General features: G+C 49.9%; 1 protein-coding gene across 3 annotated transcripts in view; it reads right to left on the reverse strand.

Moving 5' to 3' along the window:
* The window catches only part of ZNF516 (zinc finger protein 516), a 124,583-nt gene extending 100,641 nt beyond the window's left edge, over nucleotides 1-23,942 (reverse strand). The window contains exon 1 of one of the 3 annotated variants that reach the window (XM_060614104.3): nucleotides 23,758-23,942. The gene's annotated coding sequence lies outside the window, so the exon portion shown is untranslated. Of the gene's footprint in view, nucleotides 1-20,069; nucleotides 20,178-23,346; nucleotides 23,491-23,757 lie in introns of those variants that run through there. The other 2 variants (XM_060614105.3, XM_060614103.3) reach the window with 2 other exon arrangements.
* Nucleotides 23,943-25,890: the final 1,948 nt, after the last annotated feature.

The raw sequence follows: 25,890 nt of genomic DNA on the forward strand, positions 1-25,890 counted from the left end.
AGTCTACTGGCTAAAAGAAATAAGAAATAGAAAAAAAGTATTATTCAAAACTCTGATTGGGGCGCCTGGGGGATCCAGTCGGTTATTCGTCCGACTTCGGCTCAGGTCATGATCTCCTGGTGTGTGAGATCGAGCCCCACGTCGGGCTCTGTGCTGACAGCTAGGAGCCCAGAGCCTGCTTCGGATTCTGTGTCTCCCTCTCTCTCTGCCCCTCCCCCCGGTGCGCGCTCTCTCTCTCTCTCTCTCTCTCTCTCTCTCTCTCTCAAAAATAAACATTAAAAAAATTTTTTTTAAAAACAACTCTTATTAAAGAAAAACCTAGCAGTCTGCACAACGTGACGTCCAGTTCAGATACTATTACATTAACCAAACCCTCAACCGCCTGAACCCAGAAGGAAGGAGTCCTCTGTCACTAGCTGGGGACCTGACAAGGATCGCCTCTGGCACCTAGCAAGACAGGCAGCAACCCCCCAGTGCGGGCTATCCCTGGGCCTCGCTCCTGTGCCCGCCCCTGGAGGCGTGGCCTCGGGCTGGTCATGTGACCTGTGGCCCTCCCCGTTCCCGCAGGGCAGTGAGCCCCTGGTTAAGGGCAGACTGGAAGGCTTCCCGGCTGGACGGCCAGCGCGGTGGGGGCGCAGGCCAGGCGTCGCTGGCCTCTGAGCTCTGCACGGAACCGCTCGGTGGCCTCACCACGTCACACGGGAGCGGGACAGGAGACCCCCAAGGCTACCGGGGCTCCCCTGAGATCCCGGTCGGGCAGCCGTCAGCACTGCCGGGCTTTGGAAGCGGGACCGCGACCCTTTCCGGGCACAGCCTCGGCCAGGCCCAGCGGCTCCCGGCCCCGCGCTCGCCACCTACACGGCCCGCAGCTTGGCCCGGGGCCTCCTCCCACAGGACACCTACCTGGCCAGGGCACCGCTGCCCCTGCAGCCCCAGGCGGAGACCCGGGGTCCACCCGGCGTCCCCCACCCCCACACATCCGGCCGGGACCGCACTGACAGCTGGCCAGGACTTCGGCTTCCAGCGGGACCCCTCCCCCCGCGTCACGGCCGCCCCACGGGGCCCCCAAGCACCACCCTCCCTGCGTCATCTGCCCTGAACACCCCCTTCTTCTTCGGTCTCCCCGCCGGGGGGGGAGCCCCCTGCGGCAGGCCCGAGGGTCACGCAGAGCACACCGCGCCCCAGTGACAGCCGGCAGAACGTCCCACTGCCTCTTGGCCAAAGGCGGAACCTTCCAGATGATCCAGAGTCGTGACTGTTTGCCCACGACGATCTCTCAAACTTCACCCCTCCGCCAGCTGCCGTCCCTCACATGTGCTTACACACATGCACACACACGTACACACGTGCCTACACACGCACAGAGACACGCGTGCACGCACGTGCACTACACAAGGCTCCAGGAATACCAGACTTCTCCTGGACTTGATCCTCGTCCCGCACCCTTGCCTGCTCAGGGATCTAGCGTCCTCACCAGCGCATCGGTCACAATCTACTTGGAAAGGCAAGCGGGCCAAATAAAAGAGGATTCAAAAAAACTCAGAAGCAGAAAAAGTAAAAATGAAAACAGTCGGGCAATTATCACTACACTCAATAAGCACAGAAGTATAAACAGAATCGAGTCTGGGGGCGCCTGGGTGGCTCAGTTGGTTGAGCATCCGACTTCGGCTCAGGTCATGATCACACGGTTTATGGGATCGGAGCCCAGGACAGGCTCTATGCTGACAGCACAGAGCTTGCTGGGGATTCTCTTTTCTCTCTCTCTCTCCGCCCCTTCCCCGCATGCTCTCTCTTTCAAAATAAATAAACTAAATGGGAAAAAAAATCAAGTCTAAATAACTGTGATCTACACAGAAAATAAACATGTAATTCTTACATTTCTTGAAATAAAATATCACGTAAAGATGGTAAAGGAACAACAGGAGACTAAAACAACATCCAAAAAAGCAATTGCAACAGCGACATGGGGAGAGGGAAAGGGGTGGAGAGAGGGGAGGAAGGTAATGGAAGTAACCAATTTCTTCATCTTTCCCAAAGAGGAAGTCAAATTACACGGTTACAGAACTTGATAAATTGAGAAACACAGGTTTAGGCAAAAGTCATAAGTATAACCACCAGCATAACTAAGAACATTGGACTTTCTACAGGCTTCCTCCTGACCTCGAGAACCAAAGACGACAAAACATAATCCATACGTCAACAAACAGAAAATAATGCAAAAAGGGAGCAAAGCACAAAGAAGATAAAAGCTTCTGTAAAAATGACGAGAGAAGACATCTGTTAGAGCAAAAGTATAAATGTAACAAATTTATTAAGGAAGACTCCATGATTGGATGAAAAACGAAATCCAATTCTCTGCTCTCCACAAAAGACACCAAACATTAAGAAATATACAGAAGTTCGACATGTAGACAAGATACGCCAGAAAAAAATGCAAACAAAAGCAACAGGGAAAATAAAAATAGTATTACACGTTTAATTCAGTTTAAATTTTTTTTATGTTTATTTCTATTTGAGAGAGACAGAGTGCGAGCAGGGGAGGGGCAGAGAGAGAGGGAGACACAGATTGCGAAGCGGGCTCCAGGCTCCGAGCTGTCGGCACAGAGCCCGATGCGGGACTTGAACTCACAAACCGCGAGATTGTGACCTGAGCCGAAGTCGGCCGCTCAAATGACTGAGCCACCCGGGCGCCTCTCGTTCAGTTTTAAAAGGCATTAAACTGCACAAAAGTCATATTTATTAAGGATTAAAAGAAAAAAAAAAAAAAAGATCACAAGGAAGGTGATTGTCCTAAAACCTTTAAGTCAAATAACACAGAATAAAATATACAAACAAACATCCCAGTGAATGCATGAAAAGACCAACAGAGAGAAAAACAGATGTGGGAGAAATGACGAAACTCTCTCAAACCTGGATTAAAAAGGCAAAAATAACAGTTTGAAATGGAAAAAAAAGGCACATCGGAGCCATAGGATCAACCTGCACACTCGCCACTTTGCCAAACTGGGTCCATAGGAAGCAGGAAGAGGGGCCCTAAGGGCTCATCAACCAGGAGCACAGAGCACACGAGCTCCACAGTGAGACGGTGCGATGACACCAAACGGTAACAAGTAAAAGCAAAAACAAAACTAAGCAAAGTTCATCCACTTGCAAAACTTTAAAGTCTCCAGAACAACTCCCACGGCAGGCGGAATCGGAGCTTAAACCCAGAACCTTTCGGGAAAATGCTGTGTCAAAATCCATGGGACACAAAGAAAGGTCAAAGTTTAGCCACGGTCCTTAAAAATAAAGAAAATATATACATGAAACGCTCAATTCAAAAAGTAACAGAGGGGGGCGCCTGGGTGGCTCAGTAGGTTAAGCGTCCAACTTTGGCTCAGGTCATGATGTCGTGGTCCATGAGTTCGAGCCCCGCGTCGGCCTCTGTGCTGACAGCTCAGAGCCTGGAACCTGCTTCAGATTCTGTGTCTCCCTCTCTCTCTGCCCCTCCCTTGCTCTCTCTCTATCTCAAAAATAAATAAACATTTAAAAAAAAATTTTTAAGTAACAGAGAAACCTTTTAAGCTTGAATTTTTAAAAGTACCAATAAATGAGAAAAAAACAGTAAAACTGAAAAATAAAATCAATAACTCCCTTTGTTAACGTCAGTGAAGGAGTTAAATGACTAGCTGGCCTACTTTAAAAAAAAAAGGCAGGATTTGGGGCAAATTCAGTGTAATGACCAACAAAAGAACGAAAACTAAAGTCATGCAACGTTTTTCAAAAGTCTGAGTCAATACGCTTGATCATATGGATGAAAGAAATGACTGATTTTCTAGTGAAATATAAACGTTCAACATTTACTCAGGAATCGACAGAAAAAGTAACCAGACCAAAATCACGTAAGAAATCAAAAGATCCGTTATAATCCTCCACCAACTCCAACACAAAAACATCAGTCAAATTCACACGTCTTTGGAGAAACTCAGGCACAAGCTATTTCAATGCTTCTGGAGCAAAAGGAGTTCACATGGAGCGTAAGACATAAAAGAGATAAACAAAAAGATACTTCGCACAAAGCACAAGGCTACTGTCCTAATAAAGCAACAAAGTGTGAATAACTGGGCAGGAAAACTGACCCAGGAAATGAGCAGGTGATTCGCAAGAGAAGTAAAATGATCAGTAAACATTAAAGAAATGCTTGACAAACTTAATTTTTTTTTTTTTAACACAATGAGATATTTACCCTATCAGGTTGGCCAAGACTTCAAAGCCTGATAACATCAGACCTGACCAAGAGAGAGCCATCACTCCCACTGACCGCTGCTAACAGGCGTAAAATGGCATTTTCAGATCTTTGTTGAGAAATCTGGCAATACCTATCAATTGAAATGCTCCTTCTTGGGGCGCCTGGCTGGCTCTGTGGGTAGAGCGTGCGACTCTTGATCTCAGGGCGGTGAGTTCAAGCCCCATGTTGGGTAGAGAGCTTACTTTAAAAAAAAACAAAATGAAAAACGAAATGCCCCTTCTTGGCCAAAACTCCACCCCAGGGAACTTACCTGAGAGAGATCTTCCCGCAAGTACAAGAAACTGTGTGTCAGAGAGGTTTGCTGCGCCCTAGGGAAGATGGTAGTATCGCAAATGTCCATCAACCAGGGAGATATGGTCCAGGATACGGAGAGGCAGCTCGCCCAGGCGGACTTCCAACTGGCGGGTGCCGGCTGTCCCTACCGGCTGCTCACAGCCCAGTCTGATGGCCTGAACTGGGCCACACCGGGCACTGGGCACTTGGAAATCAGTACCACGTGTGCAAAGATCTGCACTCTACACGGGCCTTGAAAAGAAGTTGTGAGGTTCTACTAAAAAAATCACTTGCAGAGAAACTCCTAACACGGTCCTACTTTCATGTTTTAAATTAAAGTTTATGCATTAAAACTCCTAATACATTTATTAAACTAATGTATTTCAACGCCGAAGGCAGTGATGGGCACATAGACGCCGCTCGATAAATAGTAGCTGGCGTACAATTAAATGACATCCGTGCTGTGAAATGTCTAAGATACTCTTAGTTTTTTCTCAAAACGCAATTTCCTCTTTAAGTTGTAAATATCCTGAAGGCAAAAAAAAAAAAAAAAAAAAAAATGATGAAAACTCCGTCGTCTCCAAACTCTGCATTTTGTGTAATTATCTTCAAAGAAATCATTTAATTTGGGCAAGGAGAAAACTACCCCCAGTGTTTGGCTCCAACTAAACTGCTCAACTACGTTGTTGAGAAGCCACTGGGAGTTCTACACCGCCCACCCCCGCCCCCCTCTTGGTGGACTTCCATGTAACTTATTTTTGAAAGTGTCTGTACATACCTTAAAAAACAAAGCGCTTCTCTTTATCCCCTAAGGCAAGAGAAACAGCGTAAGACATGCGGTTCCAGTCGCCGCTATGGAATTCTGGTTCAATAATTAAAATGTGTAGCTTCACATTAATTCCACGGAATAATGACATTCAGATCAGGGAACCGCCAGCAAAGGGATTTCTCCAACAGAACCGGAATCGACACCGCAGGGTTACTGGAAAGGCACCGCGCCTGCTCTCAGCCCCTACAGCTCCCGACCACTGTGAGGATGGACCCCGTACCCTTAGCTCCAATCTCAGGCTTCTTCAACTCAATTAAACAAAGCCACTTCCAAATGAATAGAAAAGAAGCCATGCCCTCAGCGATCCCACGGAAGCCTACAGTTCTCTGCCTCATGTCCACTAACCCCCCCGCAAACCAGTCACGGTTCATCTGAGAAAGGGGTGTTTTAATCAGAACACTACTGTGAGACTCAAGTCCCATCGGACCAGCCGATCCTAAGGCAAGTGAACACCCAGAAATTTCACATGTCTGCGTAGAAACTGCCCAAGTCCTTGAGCCCCCCAGACGCATGGCCAAGAGGGGTTGACCAGCTATGGAGGCTTTAACCCTTTTTAAGGTAAGGCCCCGCTTATAAAACCCAACTGACTGAGTCGCAGGCGGATCTGAAAACCTTTTAAAAGAATTTTAGGTCCGCACACCGGCAAATGGCGATCCTAACACCGAAGGCTCACATCGCTCCTTTAGGCAGACAGACCCTTTCGCCTAAATTTGCACACGCCCAAGGCCCTCTTCTGCTGAGCCACTGCAACAGAGAAAAAGACAAATGGCGCTTGTTATCCCAGCTGAACAACGCAGACTTGGGACTTGGCTATTCCCACCTGAATGCTGTCAATCTTATTTTTTTTTTTTAAGTATTAAGTTTTCTTAACACTGATACCGCTATGCACACGCAAGGCAGCCAACGAAATCCGGGTGTGTTTCCACAACACTGAACTCGCAAAAGCATCGCTGTAATGGACAGAACAAGAAATGGAACTCGACCCTCAGTCAAAATAATAAACGTGCTGTCCCGAGGGTCTGGATTTACAGGCGGGAATAAGAGGTAAGCCACAAAGAGCAGGACCAGCCCCAGGATGACGGAGCGATTCCACCAGGCCTCACCTTGACAATGTGACGAAGCTGAACAAGCAGACCGCACAGCCACGTTAGGATACCTGGGGATAAACGCCAGCTCAGCTCGGTCTCCTCCAAACAAGGCACCACTGTGTGCCGACCTGCGACACATAATAAATATACCAACACAACGCGATCCTCCTGTGGCTTCCGACTTGCGAGCCCCCTGCCTTCCCACCCCCCCGCACCCCGCCACCCCCAGGAGCACTCGGCAAACCCTCACGGAATGGCCTGTTGTAAAGTCCCTGAGGCCCGGACCCTTTTATATTCCTCCGTGCACTCACCAGAGTTCCTACCAGCGCGGGAATGATATACGAATCGTAAAAAATTCTGTTGGAATGATGGACCGAAAACCCATCATACAGCTTCTTGCCCGCATCTCCTTAAACAGAAGCATCCTCTTAAAGGAGACTGGTTTGCTCTGAGTCAAGGACTCTGTTCCTCCATCTGAGAAACAGCTTTTCCGAACCATTCTTGTTACCCCTTTTAGGGAAAAATACTCATTTTTATTATTAATGTTGGCATATTGGGGCACCTGGGTGGTTCAGCTGGTTAACCGGCCGACTACGGCTCCGGTCGTGATCTCACAGTTCGTGGGTTCGGGCCCCGCGTCCAAGGAGCCTGCCTCAGGTCCTGTGTCTCCCTCTCTCTCTGCCCCTCCCCTGCGCTCTCTCTGCCTCAAAAATGAATAAATGTTAAAAAAAAAAATTTTTTAATATTAGTATATTTAAATGACCTATTCACTTAAATCAAATACATTTGTTCCAGATCCATTCCAAAGAAAAAGAGAGTTGCCTTTCCGCGAGGCGCTCCAAGGTGAAAGCCACGACGTAAGCACTTTCGCAAGCTGACGGCGCTCAGCTCTGACTGGGTCGCGGCCCTGGGAGAAGGGAGGCCGGCCCCGGCTCCTCCCGGAACGACGCAGAGGAGGGTCTGCAGAACCATCAAGTGAGGAAAATACTCTGTCCCTCCACAGAAACCACATTTTGGTGATGTTCTACCCTCACAAGCAATGAGTTACAAAATAATGAATTAGGCCCGCCTGGGGTTTTCGCGCCAGACACATCTTCAGCCCAAGCCGTGAACAGATTCCACATTTTGTAAATTCGATTTTTAGATTGTGAGGTTAACAGAAGTAAAACGTGGCAAACTGCGATGAAATGGGCTTAAATCTTACTGCGCGCTACGAGTAACATCTACTTAATTAAGACAATTCTCATCTCCTCTCTAAAATTAAAAAAAAGATGATTTTTTTTTTAACATACAAAAAGCAGGAATAACCAAATAGTTGGTACAGCTTATAGGCTGGATGTCAAACTACCACGAGACAAGACAGAAAATGAACTCAAACCATCACGATGTTCCGGGCCTTCTGAAAGTCTCAGGGTGAGTAGCCTCTTTACCTGCTAGTCTGCTTTGCAGCTGCTTAGCTGCAAAGGGTTCCAGCTCCCTTTGTGTCAAAGGTGCCGTGCGCTGCGCAGCCCCCTGAGCTGGCCCTCATCCCATTACACAGATGAAGGAGTAAAGGCATACACAGGCTCCAAAACCGGCCACACATCCTGGATGCTGGAGTCGCAGCTACGTCGCACAACACCGAAGCTCCTTTCTGGGCCACTGTGACGCCAGAACTAACAGATCCGAGTTAGGAGACGCTGTATTCGAGTGGGGGTCTGAGGCAGGGAACACCCCCCAGGAGGCCTCTGTTCCAAGAGCGTGCGTGGTCAAGTACCAGGGACTGACAGAGGGACCCTCTGCGGGGTCAGGCCCCAGCCTCCTGGCCAACCGTGCTGCCTCCCCAGGGACGAACCCCTCAGCACCCAGCGCCACCCCCCGCCCCCCCCCCAGACAAAGAACCTTTCTGCCTTTAATTAAACTGCTAGGGTTCAAGCGAGAGATTTCCAAAGCGTCCTCCCTTCGTGTCCTTGTCAAAAACCGGCTGAACTTTCGGAGTGAAGATTTCGGACTCACCTCCGAGGCCAGCCTTGGTTTAGGGTGGGGCGTTTCATCTCAACCCCCGACCGGTACACCATCCTGTACGGTAGCCAGACGGGGGGAGCTGGGAGTGGTCAATACATGCCAGGTTTCAAAGACTTAGCGTAAAAACAAAGAACAAAAGATATCTCAGTAGTAATTTGTGTGTCGTTTACACGTTCAAGTAACACTTCGTACAGACTGGGTTAAATAAGACATAATGAGCATCATTTTAACCATTTCCTTAACCCTTTTCGTGAGGTTACTAGCAAACCTAAAATCACAGAGGCATTATATCTATCAGGCAGCACTACCCTAGCCGGGTCAGCCAACCGCGGCCCATGGGCCAAGTCGGGGGCCCCCCCACCTGGTTTTGTATGGCTTCTGAGCTTAGCATGTGTTTTACACTCTTCAGCGGTTGGGGGGAAAAAACAGAAGAAGAACATTTTGTGACACATAAAATCATACGGATTTCAAGTTTCAGTGTCCATAAATAAAGCTTCTGTATTTGCTGACTTACTGTCTACGGCTGTTTCTGCTCTACAAGGCACAGCAGCTGTGACAGAGGAGGGCTGGCCCACAAAGCCCAAAATATTTAATATCTGGCCCTTTACAGAAAAAGTCTGCCGGCCCCCGCCCCGGGACCCTTGTGAGTACAGACCCCCCAGTCTCTGAAGCTCGGAAGGGCGGGGCTGGAACGGCCAGACACTGATGCAGGAGCTTCCCTGCTCCAAACCCTCAGAACACCCTCCAAATTTCTCCTTCTTGACGGATTACTCAAAACAGAGCAGACACGACCACGTACTGATTCTGCCCTGTTCTGAGTCCCTAAAGGTTCGGGCAGCTGGTCCCCATTCATGGCACCCTCGGCATTGGCTCCCAGCTCCTCTGCGGTAGTCTCTGGGTAACCCCAGCCGTCTAGGAGGTGAGGGAACCAAAGGCGGGGGGACTGGCCCCCATGATGCGATCTCTAAAGTGATACAATTCCAGAAGGCTCAGACCAAGATTCAGATAAATTCCACAAGCTTCACAAGCATGAGGAAGGTCATATTCAAGGTGACGGCCCAAAAGACGGTCTCCTGAGACAGTCCAGCCACAGGGCTTTGACAAAGTTACCTAACCGTGTGGGTCTCAACACGCTCCTGGGAGAACGGGGGGCTAAAAGGACCCCCTAGCTCCTAAGTGTTATGAATACAGTACCCATAAAGAATGTGGGTCAGTGCCTTGCTCCCCGTGGGTGTATGATCGAATGAGCCTTCACAGAGCACCTAGGAGCTATTTATTTGGGGGGCAGCTTATTCAGGCATTCACCGAATTTGATTCAAGTCTGTAATAAACATTAGTAATAAAAATTAAACTTCTAATATAATAGGAATCCGTAATGCTCAGGAACGCGGGTCCTATTTTCACGAGGATCCAAAAGCCCATTCTCGGTGTTTCACACTTTGTTACTACGCGGCTGGTCCTCCGTACCACAGTCGCTTCAACAACAACCTTTCCGAGGTCACTACGCATTGGCCATAGAGTGTCACTGAACACGTGCTCTATATGAAAAAAACGCAGACAGCAGACTCGACGTCAAAAGTTTCATCTAGTGATGCAGCCACTCTGGAAAACAGTGTGGAGGTTCCTCAGAAAATTAAAAATAGACCTACCCTATGACCCAGCAATAGCACTGCTAGGAATTGACCCAAGGGATACAGGAGTACTGATGCATAGGGGCACTTGTACCCCAATGTTTATAGCAGCACTCTCAACAATAGCCAAATGATGGAAAGAGCCTAAATGTCCATCAACTGATGAATGGATAAAGAAATTGTGGTTTATATACACAATGGAGTACTACGTGGCTAGAAAGAACGAAATATGGCCGTTTGTAGCAACGTGGATGGAACTGGAGAGTGTGATGCTAAGTGAAACAAGCCATACAGAGAAAGACAGATGCCATATGTTTTCACTCTTATGTGGATCCTGAGAAACTTAACAGAAACCCATGGGGGAGGGGAAGGAAAAAAAAAAAAGAGGTTAGAGGGGGAGACAGCCAAAGCATAAGAGACTCTTAAAAACTGAGAACAAACTGAGGGTTGATGGGGGGTGGGAGGGAGGGGAGGGTGGGTGATGGGTATTGAGGAGGGCACCTGTCGGGATGAGCGCTGGGTGTTGTATGGAAACCAATTTGACAATACATTTCATATATTGAAAAAATTAAAAAAAAAAAAAGTTTCCTCTAGTGTTAGCGCTAAAAAAGGCTTTCCTTTCACCCAAGAACTGGTGAGTCTTGTCCTGGCCTTCCATTCAACACAGAAGCGGCAGGCTTCACTCCTCGTTTTAGTCACCAGAAAGCTCCGATTCCATATTTTGGTTCTAGTATACCCACTGGAAGAAGGACCATTGTGATCTGGATATGTGATCTTATTTTCTCCTCGTAGAGGTCTATCACTTCCTTGTTCTTGATTTTTATTAATGTTTCCCTATATATATGTGTGTGTGTGTGTGTATGTACATATATATACACATGTATATATATATATATGTGTGTGTGTGTACATATATATACGTGTTGTGTATATATACATATATGTGTGTGTATATATACATGTGTGTATGTATATGTGTATATACACGTGTGTGTGTATCGTATATGTATGTATACATATATATATATATATATATATGTATACATATATATATTTGTTTTATTCTTGAGAGAGAGAGAAGGGGAGAGGGGCAGAGACAGAGAGAATCTCAAGCAGGCTCCACACTGGGCATAGAGCCCGATGCAGGGCTCGATCTCAGGACAGTGATTTGAGCTGAAATCAAGAGTCAGACGCTCAATCAACTGAGCCACCCAGGCGCCCCAGTGTGTCACTATATAGTTAATGTGTGATGTCAGGTGCGTCTCATCTTTTTATGGAAGACGATGGGTATAAACCAGGAAACTGTCACTACCCACATACAAATAACAAGATTTCAATTACCAGATACTCAAAGAAGCCTGCAAAAATTCTCACCCAAGGGCGTACAGGATGATGTCCATAAACTGTAACACCGATGAAAAAAATCTATGCAATTCTAAGTTTACGCTGGTGGTAATGCAAAAAAAATTTTTTTTTTAATTTCTAGAAAAGCAGAAAACTACCTAGGATATACTTTTTGGTAAGTAACGAACAAGTATTCAGTCCTCTCTTCTTCAGAAAAGGAAAACCAATTCTAAATGTGGGTCTTAACTTACCGATTCTTAAGCAAAAACAAGGTCAGCCCTGTTTCTCACCTGGAGAATGCAAAGGAGGTAGGCAGGCTTTCTACACAGCTCGTGCACCAAGAAGCAAAATTCCCTGGGTCCCGGCCCAGCTCCCAATTTTACCAAGGCAGGCGGAGAGGGTGGAGGTCTGCCAGAGCCCACGCACGCACCGGGAGCGGGCCAGCCACCAACCAGCCAGCGCAGTGGGCTGCTGTGTGTGGCCTCACGTCTGAACCGCCATCGGAGACTCGCCGGATTGGGCCTGCCCCTGCGCCCAACTTCCTCGCCCGTGGTCACCGTGTTGTCCACACGCAGCAAGGATACGCTGAAAGAAAGGTGCCCACGGCTCCCTACCCTGTTCCAGCTGACGGCTCCCCTTCTGGACATCTGCGGTCCTCTGCCCCATCCCTCAGAGCACCCACCACGCAGATGCCCACTGGCCGCCGACACTCTTGCACTCCACCGTCTGCGGGAGATTAGGACAGGACAGCCCACGAGAACCTGGCGGTCTATCACAACCATCACCTGTCTTTGATCCCTTCCCCTGACAGTTTGGTGGCTTTTTTTTTTTTTTTCTTTTTCTTTCAGGTCTTTCTACCCATGCTGGTCGTTTGCTCTCTGTGGTTACTGTCTTGTAAAACGGGATGTTAGTATCGGTGCCACCGCCGGGTTTCCCAAGAAAATCGACATCCCGGCGCCGTGCTGAGCTGGAAATCTGTGCAAACAGCTGCTGGGCCTTTGGCGATCTGGGCTTCCCTCCTTGCCTGAGCCCTGCGATGCTACAGGGACCTTGGCATGGGACGACCTGTCCGGTTCCCACACGAACACGATATTCCCATGGAGAGATGCAAACGTGGGGTCAACGTTTTTTTCTTCTCTCTGGAGCTAGAGCTGGGCATCAGAAGGTGACAGGGAAACGGGGCAGCATACCACAGCAAGTGCAGTCCTCAACACGCAGCACTGCCAGATGGGCTCTCGCCAAGCTCGTCCGGGAAGGGGGCTCTCGCCTCCCCTTGCCGTGAGCATCTAGCAGGTATTGGGAACCGGGAACCCAGGAACCCCCTGGAGCTCTGCTCTATCGCTGTGGCCTTGGCCGCATCACTAAGTCCTTCTGCCTTTCAGTTCCTGGAAAATGTCGAGGTTCACCCAAAGCCACGTCTAGGTTTCTCGGGGGCTGTTAACACATCTGCAACTCTCGCTACGAGCCTTCTACAACAAGTCCACCCAGAAATTACGTGAACTTACGAAGAAAGGTAAAGAGTTAGGAAAGTGCCCATTTTCCTGCATGGTCATTCTACAGAATCGATGGCCCACACTCTGCAGTAAGGAGCCACATTTCGCCGTGCCCCAGCCACGAAGGGGCAGGTTAGTAAACTGCCATCCTGAGAGCGTCTGAAAGGTGCCTCTGGGGCCCGGCAGACCTAACGCACTTTCCAGTCTGGTCTAGCATCTCCATGGACAGTTGGAAAGCCTACGTCAACGGCTGCCGGTTTGTAGCCAAACAACAAACGCGGCCTGTAAATCCGCTCCCACGGGCACGTAAAATCCCAGATTCTAACAGCACCAACTCCCTTCTTTAACCGATTCCTGCCGATGCTTACAAATGCATAGCTATTAGAAAAATTAACCTTCCTTTCCAAAGTTCAGAATCTAAGCAGCCCGTAATCTCTCATCAATCTGCAGCACAACTGAGGGGCCAATCTTCCTGTAAAACCATTAACAGATTCTGCTTTTCTGTCACCAGGGTAATTTACTGAGGCCAATTTTAATCCTACCACTAAACCACTAATCCCATGACTCTACAGAATTGTCCCCAAGTTTACGTTGCTATGGCAAGTACTTTTACGCCAGGAATTCACTTATTTAGTACCGGTCATGTTTTTTAAATTGGCTTTAGGAACAAGACCTTCCCCCCCACCCCCCCACCCCCCGCCTCTCACTTTTAAAAAGTAAAAAGCCATTTTTGAAATCGGGAGGCCACTTGAACACCTGGGCCGTGCTGCACTCGTCACAGTAACACGAATGTAAATTACGCCCAGCGTTACTCAAAGGGACAAATTATCGTCATTATGCTAATGGTCACGCTAAAGACATGAAAAGCTCTGGCGTGATGAATCTAAATCTGGTGGGAACATGATTATCAGTGTGAATGATGATATTTTCTCAAACTTGCATAAAAATGTTCTCTCCGTGTCACTGATAACGTCAATATAAATTATGCAGCACTGACTGCGGCGCTCGTTCACGTCGCGGAAATGCCAGGAGGCGACACCCAGGCCCACCTTTCTGTCCGCAAACGCCCCGCTCTGACGGCACACACACGAAGGAGGGTAAATGTGTTTACTTCTTCCCTGAAAACAGGAAGAACGGTATGATTAAGGCTAATGAGCCAGAGTCAACGAGAGAGGCACCTGGAGACACAGTAGGTCTGGTGGCCACGCCAGAGCCGTACAAGGTGTTCAACACGGAGGCACGAGCTTCGGGGGCGCGCCCGACTCCAGAGATGTCGCATCACAACCCGCTCTGGTGCGTGAAAAACCTAAGACTACCCAAAAAGCCAGAAGCAGTGTGTGGAAACAAAACAAATCACGAAGCGAAAGCATCACCAGGCTGCCTCCAGAAAATTCCAGAGCAGCGCCACAAAAGTTTAAACTATGAAAACAGGATCGTCCATCTGTTCACTGATGCCACCATCCATTAGGAAAAAAAAAAAAAAAAAAAAAATAGCCAAGTCTCTAAGGGGAAAAAAAGAAACACGTATTTCTTTAGGTCTCGCTTAAATCACTGGAATAATCAGGAACGAAAGAGCGAGTGTCCCTCTCACCACATCAACCCTCAGCCTATCTGCAACTGATACAAGTTTTAACTACTCCCAAGGGGCTCTGTATTTCCCTGAATTAACACAGCCAACATTTAATATCAAACTATTTCCTACAAAAATTATTGCAGGAAAGAAACAAGTGACACTTGCTTTCCTCCCCTTAAACATCAGTCGAACAAGAAGCTAATAAAGCCACGAGCTGCCAGTCCACACCGTTTTCGATGCATCCTTCCCTGTACTAAATTTCAAAGAACATTCTCGAATGCCGAAATAAATCAATGCCTAACACAGTGCCAAGTCAGCTCAGGCAATACAGGTTAAATAGTGCCATATGGCAAAGACCGACACATGTTGCCCTTTTCTGGAAAACAAAGGGAAAAATTCCTAAACAAATATCCTTTACTTTACCACGGGGAGAGCTAAAGACAGGGTTTTCCAAGTGTTACTAAATAATGTTGAAAATTCTATTTTAATTCTTAGCCATTTGGGGAAAAAAAAACTATAGAGTTTTAACACAGAACCCCAATTTTTAAGAGTCTCTCTTTAACTATGTCCTGAAAGCTAACACCACATGTTAGCCTCCACTCACCATCCCTTAAATGAGCAAGAAAATAACAGGACAGCTGTATCCAAAGGCCGAGCTGACATCAGCAATTCCCCGGGGCGCCAGATCTGCAAGAGACCAGACTACCTGCTTTTCAAGGAATAACACACCAGATGAATTTTGTCTTGAAAACAAAATACATTAATACCTCAACCTGCGTTCAGCACTCCACTCAGAAACTGTCCGAACTTCACAACCACATAGAATCCCTATCCCTGAAATTTCGAGAACAAAACAACTTGATTAAATTCCTGACCAAATACACACACACACACACAGAAAGAAAATCTACCAGAATGAACTCCTATTTGAAATAAACAGTGACATGTATCTAAACCCAATGTCGTTTCTAAATGATTTATTTTTTTCTAGTCTCCTGTGTGGTGGTTTGTTCACTATTTTATATATATTTACATGGTGACATTCTCAAAATAGTCGCATTTCTAATTACTCCTGCTTTGTAATTTTCACTACCGCTGGAAATGAAGAATAAATGCCAGATCTTTTTGGAAAACTACTTTTAAGGAAGGCTGAGAGCCACAAAATTACACTTCTTTACAATTCGAATGGACGCTGCTGGAAAACATCTCATTCTGGACATAAATATGACAGCCAGCTCTAGCTTTGGAAAGAAAAGCTTCAGCTGTTCCAATCCCGTGTAGCAAGATGCAAGGGCATTAGTTGCAACTGCTAATTTTTACCAGTCCATCTAAGATATCCTTAACATACCTTAGTGGGCAGTATAAATTTCAAACACAAGCAGCGCCCATGGCTATTAAAGTCATAACCCCTAAAACAGTCCTCTTTCGAAGAAAATTAATTTTAAAATAAACATGCATTTTAAAGACCTGGAGGAGACATTTTAAATTCATAGTGGAAATTTTTCTTTATTCTTCCCGTAAGGTTAATTTTATTAATAAATTCTTCACAAATAAACATTTGATGTGCTTCCTTCCTTAAAATGGGTTTCACCAATTTCCTGAAATTCACCAATATTCCTGAAAACTGTAAGACAGTCACGGCCAGAGTCCAAGGATAGAGAGGATGCCCCTCCCCCCATGACTCAGGCTCTCTACTCTGGTAAGAAAGGTTGGGGAGTTCTCAACCCACTCGGGGGCAGAGGTCGCCCCTCCATCAACGAGAAATGTCCTACCTCTCCCACCCCAAACTCACATGTTTCTGGTACTGGTGAGAACCAAGGCGAAGGCTTGAATCTGAAAACTGCTGTCACTCTCCCGGAGACACATTCAGACCCTTAACAGGCTGCTGCCAACACACCGTTGGCCGTTGGCCAACGGCCGGACAGCCCCGGAGGGAGGACAGGACAGGAGGGAGAAGAGGGTCACGGTCACACCAGTTAGTTAGCTCATGCCTCCAGTTAGCACCAAGCCAAACACACATCAAGAGTCGGATAATTGCGGCTACCCTAATTCCTGGGCAAACTGAGTGGCAGCCCACGGATACCTATCTGCAGTCTACATTTACACCTGCCTTCCAGAAGCTCCGTCCTGCTACCCATCTCCATAACATACTGGGAGACATAGTCCAACCAGCACCTCATCAGACCTCAGAGCCGCCCACCTCCTGACTCTCCAAGTCACCTGAAAAATGCAAACCCAAAGACGTGTAGTTTCCTATCAACAGAGTAACAGTCTGGGAGCCCAAGACAGTAACCCAGTTACTCGTCACGTGTAGACATTACTAATTCTGGAAACAAAGGTCAAAGGTGCCAAGTGGTAAGCAATCCACGGAAGGTCTAAGTACTGGGTGCTAGTTCAGCAGTGGGTTCAAGTACAAGGCAGGAGTGTGAGTGACGGACAGCACACCCTCAGCTCTGCACGTGTGGTGCCAGGCCCCCAGCGTTCTCTGGGCTACAGTCGGTACGATGCGAGCTAATTCCACTTTTCCCACAGCCCCTGGAACTTTTGAGGGGGAGGGGGAAGGGCAGCCGAGAGATGCATTTCTGAAAAAACTGCTTGATTATGACAGAACAGAACGGCTCTATCCAAGCACTAAAATGTATAAACATTTACAGCAAGTAAGATGTCTGCTTTTGAAGAAGGAATGTTACTTCTACGTTCAAATATTTATAATGCAGATATGTAATCAAATAAATGTAACTTTCTTTTGCTTCCCTCCATTATTTCTTACTTCTGCTTTAATCTGTGCCCTTGAGAAAGTTCGGATGTCTCCAGCTAAATATGGTCTTCAGACACCGACGAAAAACTCTTGTTTCTTTTACCTTTAATCCTGATGCTTTATTCAGGTAGCGATCTAGTTATAGACAAAATACCACTTTTAATTATATAGTTAACACTTGCCCTGTTCTCCAAGGTTGAAAATGGAACAAAACCCAAAATAGTGTAACGTCTCAGGCATTTAAAACAAGCACGGTGTCAGAGGAAAGTGCACGCATTTGGACAAGCTCCTTCCCGGTGAAAGTAACCAGCTCGTACTCTAGTTTCCTATCCCTACCACATTAAGGTATAATGCACTTGAAACTCTACACACAACCTTCAGTCAGACTTACAGCCACTCCCACAAAGAGCCTGTTTAAAAGATTCCTTCTGGCAGATTACAAGACCCATACGTATCCTGGAAAATGAATGCATAAAAATCCACAACAACCCATTAAACTGAGCGCTGGTGTTTCAAGAACAATCCAGGACTAAATTCTACTTAACTTCCTAGGTCACATTAGCCCTTTTCCCTATTTGGTAAGACTGAAAATCATCTGTTATAGTATACCGCGTTCTGAAGCAGTCTCTAACGAAGCCTCTTTGCTTTCTCACATAACTGTGGCTCAACAACTTGCACATCAAACGCTCCACCTATGAACACTCAGACGTTACCCACACAGGAGCAAGGAAGGTAAAGGAAGGTAAAGTTCAATTTATGGTAATGGAAACAACACGCTTTTTAGCATGGACCAGCTTTCAAAAACCTCTCTCATTCTCTTCCCTCCATCATGGCCTCTGGGACAGACATCATCTTACAAAGTTAGACACGTAGGACGTCAAAGTCCCAGGAAGACTTCAATCTCTACATTAGCCAGTCAACTTTAAAGGTTGTTTACAAATAAAGGTGGGATTAACACCAATGATGTAAAGTATACTCCTCAGCGACTAATATCAGTTACACAACCCATAGTTACATGTTCTTGATCTGGTGCGTTTTGGAGCACACCAAGCCAGTTCGGAAGATGATTCTTAACAAAAGCTTTCAGAAATAAAAATAAGCAACACCCCTCTCTCTCTCTCTCTCTCTCTCTCTCCACTGCCGAACCCTGTACCTAACCAACGGGCTGCTTTGTTTCATTTGAGAGGGGCAGTGCCACCGCTCTGGGTTAGTTTTATTACACATCCCTTGGGATTTTGTTTTTTTTTTTTAAGAATGTTAATGCCTCTGAGTGTTTCAGCATATTCAAATTAGCTAATTTAAGAAAACAAAGTCCTACTAAGGAACTAAGAAAAATACTAGGCTGATATGCTTGCATCTCGGCACATGAAAATTCTAATGCCATCAGAATTAATTCTAACTCCTGCAGGCTTGCTCAGGGCCCCTTCTTGCAGGGCCTGTCCAAGAAGGCGCGGGGGCCTAGTGAAACTAAAGATGTCCTCCTCCGGTAACCCGCTGCCAGCCCCAGGCTCCAGGCCAGCTCGCTCAAACTCGCTCCCCAATTTTACCAGGAGAAGGAAGCTCGGAATCATGCAGAGCAGAGGCATGTGGTATATTTAATTCTAGCGGGTCTGTGTAAACATAAATAGCACAGCTATTTTGACGCCACAATCAAAGAATGTAAGAGAAAATGAAGGAGGCACAAACAAATGATAAAGTGAGCTTTTTTACGCGGCAGCAGAAAGTTTCCTATCAAATAGCATGCATGCCTGGTTCCTTAAAGTAGCTCTTACATTCCTAAACCAAAATACTCCAATCATATTAATAGGGCGGCTTAAAAAATAATCTGGAGAGGATCCTGCTGGGGGAAGATCCAGCCTCGCTTCCACTGGGGTCAGTACTTTAACGGCATTTTATTACACAGCCACAGGATGGAGGGCCACCAGTTTTTAAATCATCTTTAACCAGGATTGCAGACTTAATGGCAGGTTCACGAGGGAAATGCCTCCCCCCCCCGCCCCCCCGCATGTTTAATTAAGACCACCGTCCAAAGTTCCTTTTGTGACTTGCAGTAGGGTCCCGAAGCCCCTACCCTTTGTTACGCAGAGGACCCCGCCGGCAGGCCGGCCCCACGCCCTCGGGCACATCTGGGCTTCCTGGAACAGGCCCCCGCGTCTACCCGGGCTGCTCGCCGCCCGGCCGGGAAGAGGCCACGCAGGCAGGGCGCCACACCCACGCGCGGCAGCCCTTCGCGGGGACGGCGGCCGGTGCCCCCGCGCCGCCCACCCGCAGCCGCGCGCGGAGCCCCGGCCGGGACCGAATCAGGTGTGAATACTTATGTAATCGTCCTCGGGGGCCACGCCTTTCCCACCGCCCCACCTCCGCCTGAACAAAGTGAAGTTTAAAATAGAAACCAATTACCTGGCCTCGGCCTCAGCCTCGCCTCGGCCCCCGGAGCGCGGCCCGCGCCGCCGCGCAGACCCCCGCCCCCCGCCCGCGCGGAGACACCCCGGACCCGGCCAGAACCACCCCCCCCCCCCGCCCACTCCCGGCCCCGGCCCCACGCAGACCTCGGCCCCTGCAAGGGCCCCCCCCACCCCAGGCCAGCGGAGACCCCCCCCCCCCGACCCCAGCCAGACCTCACTACCCGCCCCACCCGCGGAGACCCCGACCGTCTGGCCCAGCAGAGACCCCCCCCCCCCACCCCGTCCCGGTTCCCCCCACTCCCCGCCCGGCTGCCCCACCTCCTTGGCCCCCTCACCCCCAGCCCGCTCCCTCCCCAGCTCGTCCCTCTCCGGCCCGCACGGACCCCCGCCTTTGTTACGGTGCGAAGTTGGGCCGTGGGTCCCCGTCTCTTTCACTTCTTGGGTTACAGTGCAGGCGAGTGACGTCCGCTCCACATGACGGGGGCGGGGGGCGGGCGCCGGGGGGCGGGGGCGCGGGCCGGGCCCTCCCCCACCTCGCTGCCCTGCCCGCCCCGCCCACAGCCCGCCCCCTGGCAGCCCAGCAACAAGCGGCCACCGCCCCCGCCCCCGGGGCGGGCAGGTAAATCCCCCCGCCCCCGCCCCGCCCCCGCCCCGCCTCCCCCAGCGGCGCCCCGGGCCCAAGGCCGCACGCCAGGATACAGAAATAGGAACGGTTTAACCCGGAGACACGTCCCCCCTGCTGCCCACTTCTCAATCCGCGAGTTCAGAGGAGGAGGGGGGGGGGGCCCTGAATCGGATCGAACTCAGGTTTTGGGGGCCGAAAATGGCCGGAGCAGGAAGCGCGGGGCCGGGCGCTACCTTGTAACTGAGTTGGGTTCTTGCAGGGGTACGACGAAGGCGGCCTGGGGTCGCCCATGGACCCCTGGGGTAACCTCGGTGCGGCCCGGCAGCCGGGCACCCCGTACTCGGACGAGGGCGGGGCGCGGAGTCCCTCCCAGGGGGCCTCCCTGAAGGGGTCTCCGGGGAAGGAGGGGTCACACGTGGGTCCTTAACCCGTCCGATGCAGCGGCATCATCCACCCCGGAATGAAGCGGCACAGCATCTGCGACACGGATGGAGAGATGCTACAGGACCAGGTCTGGTCCGTACACTTCCACACATCACTACCAGTATTCCGGGGGAAGTTGGTGCCGGATTAAGCTGGTTCGAAACGTGGGGCGGCCCGTGACGCACTGCGCCCGTGAATGTGCCCATTGTACGGTGGAGACCCGGCAGGCGCTCCGCGCTCACAAGTCGGGTGGGCAGCAGAACTTTTCACTGACCGTGAGTGGGTCACATTCTAGAATTTGCCATGGACTAAGTATGAACTTCCAGGGAGACAATAAAATACGAAGTTGTAAGGTACACGCCGTCCTTCACTTTTCTACGCAATTCACACCAATTTCCATAATCCCACTTTTCTGTACGTTCTGCGCCAGGCGAGTGGGCTCCGGACCCCGGGCGCGCGAGGGCGCGCCCGTCGCGTGGGAACGAGACGGAAGGAACCGTACATTTCGAGTCCCCGGTTGCTGAGAAGCATAATCCTATCACTCCTCTTCCCCATTTGCAGGTTTCGACTTGAATCCGAAAGCGCCTCTTACCGCCCATTCTTTGCAGGAGGGCAGAGGGGGCAGGGTCTCCTTTTGGACTGCTGCGCGCCCATCTAGCTGTCCAGACTCAGATGCAAGCGTGTCCACGTCTACAGCACAGAGCTGTGCACATCAGGAGCCTGCGGATGCGCGGGGCTGGTCGCACTTAACAGTGTGCATACACATGGGCGCATGCACACGCGCGCGCGCGCGCGCGCGCACACACACACACACTCACACCCCAAATTACCTCCGGGATGGAGAAACCCGCTCCGGATTGGCCGGCAGACCCGTCACTCACACCCAGGGGGCAGGGAGACTTTGCAAGGCTGTTTCCTTTTTTTTTTTTTTTTTCTTCCCTCCCTACCGTTTCATTTAATGGTAAAACAACAGCAGAGCCCTGAAAGTTAGCCATCTGCGCGGAGAGTTTGCTTTCTTTAACGACGGGGGCGTCAGACAATATCCATTTAAATATATTTTGTACTTCCACAATGGATGAAAAGGGAAATTAGCAGTCCGGGATGGGGGCGGAGAGGGAGCGAGGAGTAAGGAGGAGGGGGTCATCCGGGGGGTGGACGCAGAGTGAAGAGTTGTTCTCAACGCCCAAAAGAGATTTTGACCTCTACTGATCTCGAAATTAAAAAATGTTTTTCATAGATCAGATTATAACAAATGCCGGCCCTCATTGATGCACTCATTATTTTAATTTTATTATTTAAGCATGCGCCAGCAATCGTGTTTCCTTAAGAAAGAACTGACCTATTTTTGGCTGGAGATAAACGATCATGTTAACAGATGTTAATCTTGTAATCTGTTTTTCCTGTAAGCACTTTACATACCCGGGTTTCAGACCTTAAAAATAACATCTTTTCCAAAAAGACCTGACGTCACAATTCACTCCCTGAAAAATCACCCCCCCTCCAGTTTTTTTCCTCTGCAATGATTTCAAAGACATTAAATCTTTTTCACTTTATAAATGCTGATTTGTTCTGCCTCAACTCCCACAGGCTTCTATTTGCATTTCAAATTCCACAGGTTACACCGGTCGCCTTTTCAAAAAATGTAAACCAACAATGAAGCAGCAAATGGCTTTTTGTGCATCTGGATTAAATAAGGCACAGAATGAATATATTTAAAAAGAGGGCTGAGCAAGTTGATCTTTGCACACCCGGAGACCAAGTAATTCTTTATCAGTAAGCCAGCAGCCTGAGTAAAATGCAGACACACACCCCAGAAGCTCCCGGTCTGATCCCGGTCTGCTGCGGAGAGCTTATTAACGCGGATAATAAATGGAGCTGACTTACAGACCCACATTCTCGGCTAAAAGGCTGGGTCTCTCCGGTCCCTAATTGCAGGGCTCCACCGGCTTCCCTGCCTACCACCGCTGATCGTCGCCGCACACCAGCCTCCTCCATAAACCGCTGTTTTAAATACCCAACTCGGCTGGCTTTTAACAAACTTATTCATACAAAGTTTCTTTAAAACTTGACGAGGCGGTTTATTCTAAATACTGATCCTAACTATTCACTGTGTTAGTTCTCCCTGGAAATGGCAGACGAGGCGCTTTTCCAACCACCGCACCCCCCCCCCCCACCCACCCAACACACACGCCCCACAGCATTCTTCTTTTCTCGTATATACCCGGGTATATATCGCGATCAATACTTCCCCCACCCCCACTCCGACCCCCGCCAGGCCGGGTGCGACTCCGAGGAGTCCCTGCCACCCCGACCCCACTCCCTACCCCTCATGGTCATTGAGAGAACCATCGCCCCCCACCCCCACCCTAACTTCCCTTCCAGGCGCCCTTACTTCTTTAATGTTAGGGTCACTTATACGCTCCCAGCTAATGGGCATGCAGCCAGGGGAGGGGGAGGCAACCCCCCCCCCGAACACACACACACACACACGCAAACACACACGCAAACACGTACCCGAGGCAGCAGCCCTCGGTGCCTACAGGCATCGATCCCATCAGCCAAACCCTTAATAATTGAAGCGGCTCCTCGGGCCCCGCAGCCCCATCACCCACCTTCATTAGCCAGAGCGTTTTACTTTAAAGTAAGGCAATTTGCTCTTTGTCTCCTAATGGATGGAGAGCGCATCCGAGCTCCCCTCCTCCCGCGTCGCCTTTGACGAAGTGTACAAAGCCAGAGCCTCTTCCGCGCTCCCACCCGGCCCCCACCCCGCCCCTCCACTGCGGTAAAAACCACCTCCCAGCGCTCGCCTCGCCGCCCGAAGTTGCATCTTCCCACTCCTGGAATTGCGGAGCGGAGCAACTACCCACAGGGCAGCCGAGCCGCCCTCCCCGCGCCCGGGAGCCCCTTCCCCGCCCCCCACCCCCGCGGCGCACACCGGGGTCCCCGGCGCGGCCGGGCCCGGGGCCCCGCGCCCCCGCCCCTCGCGGGCCCCGCGGCGCCCCCACCCCCACCCCAGCCCCTACCTTGGCGGGAGGCGGCGGGCCCGGGGAGGAGGACGCGCACGCCCCGCGCCTCTGAAGGTGAAGCCGAGCGCCCGAGGCGCGGAGCCGAGCGCTGCACTAGACCGACCGCGCCAGCTGCGCCCGGGCGCGGGGGACGCGCGAGGGCGCGCGGGGCCCGCCACGCGCCCTGCCCCCTCCCCGCGCCGCCCTCGCGCGCCCCGGACGCGCCCGCCCCGCGGGGACCCCGGCGCCGGCCGGGCTTGGGGGCCTGCGCGGCGGGGGGAGGGGGCCGGGCCCCGGCGGCCGGGCGCAGGCCCGAGGCTTCCCCCAGCCACGGAATGGTCTGCCCTGTAGGAAACGCACACGCTCCACTATTGTCTCATCAGCACAAAGTTCTACCACACTGCGGGCAAAGTCTGGAGGCTCGCGATGACTCAGACCCAGATAATTCTTCCCCTAATAGCCCTGAATCACGATCCCAGCGGCTAGTTGTCGCCCCTTCTTCTCAAGGACTAACGCTGCCGCAGATCCAGTTACGGGAAGCTGTTTACGCGCGCACACGGACACACACGCACGCATCCATACGTGCAGACGTGTTGGGATGCATTTTCAGCCGACTTGGGCACCTGAGCACTAAGCCTCGAGTCCAGATCTCTCTGTGGGTATCCTTCCGGTGGTCCCAGATGCGTGTGCATTCCAAATGGCTTAGGGTGTGCGTTTCACTGAACTTCCTGGTAAATGTGCTGGGGATACTCGATAGATTAAGTCCTGAATCGAGATCAAAGTCTGGAAAGACTTCAGACGAGGATTCTGCTATCTGGCAATTTAAAAATGACTGTGGGGTTTTATTTTCATTTCTATCCTTGGAAAGTTCAACTTTAATTTTTCTGTTTTTCAAACCATTTCTTCACCCCCCCAACTGCTCTCCGCGGCCCGTAGTTAGTGGCAATAAGTTAAGTCTGGGAACGGAAATCCCAGTGTGACTCCAAGAAGCAATAATGGTACACGGGGCGGGGGGGTGCAGATGGCGGGGGGGGGGGGGGGGCGTGGAGAGGAGAAAGAGAAGAGGCGCGCCCCTGAGTCCGCGATGACGCAGAGCGAGGGAGTTGGCCTGCGGAGGGGAGCACTGTCTTCCCCCACCAGGCTCCTGGCCATGTTGCCCTGCTCTCCTCGTGATAGCTCCGCAGTGAGGATGGATTTCGGCCAAGACACCGCAGTCGGCGCCGCAGTCCGGCGTCACCTTCCGCCCTTGCAATTTCTCTTGGTGCCAGGCGCTCGCTAACACTCACTGCTGATGCAGCTCGGGGCCTCTCCAACTTATGGCATTTACAACAGAAACTACTACACACGAGCTCCAAAGGGGGGAGCTTGTGCCTGCCGAGCTGGAGTATCAGACACAGGGGCCATTCTGCACGTGGGGGGGGGGGGGGGGGTCGGGGGAGGAAAGGAGCCGCAGCGAGAGCGGTGAGAACCTTTCCAAAAAGGATTCTGGAATCCTAAAAGCCAAGCTCTTTGTGATTAACGATCTGCACTAATTTGGACAGCAGGCATAGTAAATGTCATTGACAATTGTTGCAGGTTTGGGCATGAATGCTTAAGTGGGATGTATTCTTAATCAGATTTAAGTCTGATTCACAGAAAAGTATTGAACTGCCCAGAATTCATTACAATACCCAGTAAAAAATGCCCAAATGAAAGTATCTCCCAATTCAACTAATTACGTGGTCATAAATGGCATATATAGACACAGATGCATTACCGCATATATATGTGAGCACCCACAAAGAGATTCAAATTTGCATACTTGGAATTTTAATAGTTGTTTTTGTCGTATCTGGGAATCGATTGGAGTCCACGGTAAAAATCCACTCCATTCATCTGCATTCTTGGGTCTATTTAGGACTACAGTGTTGCACTAATAACTTCCATGTGTTCAAAATTGACAAGTTCGATCAAGGAACGGTGAGCAAACCTTCCAAAGTCCTCCCTCCACGTAAAATTGTGATTTCCATGACTCACCTCCCTTCTGGAGCCTGCTTGTCACCCACATGTGATTTCACTCAGGGCTATGCTGGTTCTACAATCATACTGTGCTTTTAAAGATTTCCTTTCTCCATGTCTCCACAATGCATGCAGAATCTGAGAATGTAATTC

The sequence above is a fragment of the Panthera onca genome, chromosome D3 (assembly GCF_046562875.1).
Source record: "Panthera onca isolate mPanOnc1 chromosome D3, mPanOnc1 haplotype 2, whole genome shotgun sequence".
Classification (NCBI taxonomy): domain Eukaryota; kingdom Metazoa; phylum Chordata; class Mammalia; order Carnivora; family Felidae; genus Panthera; species Panthera onca.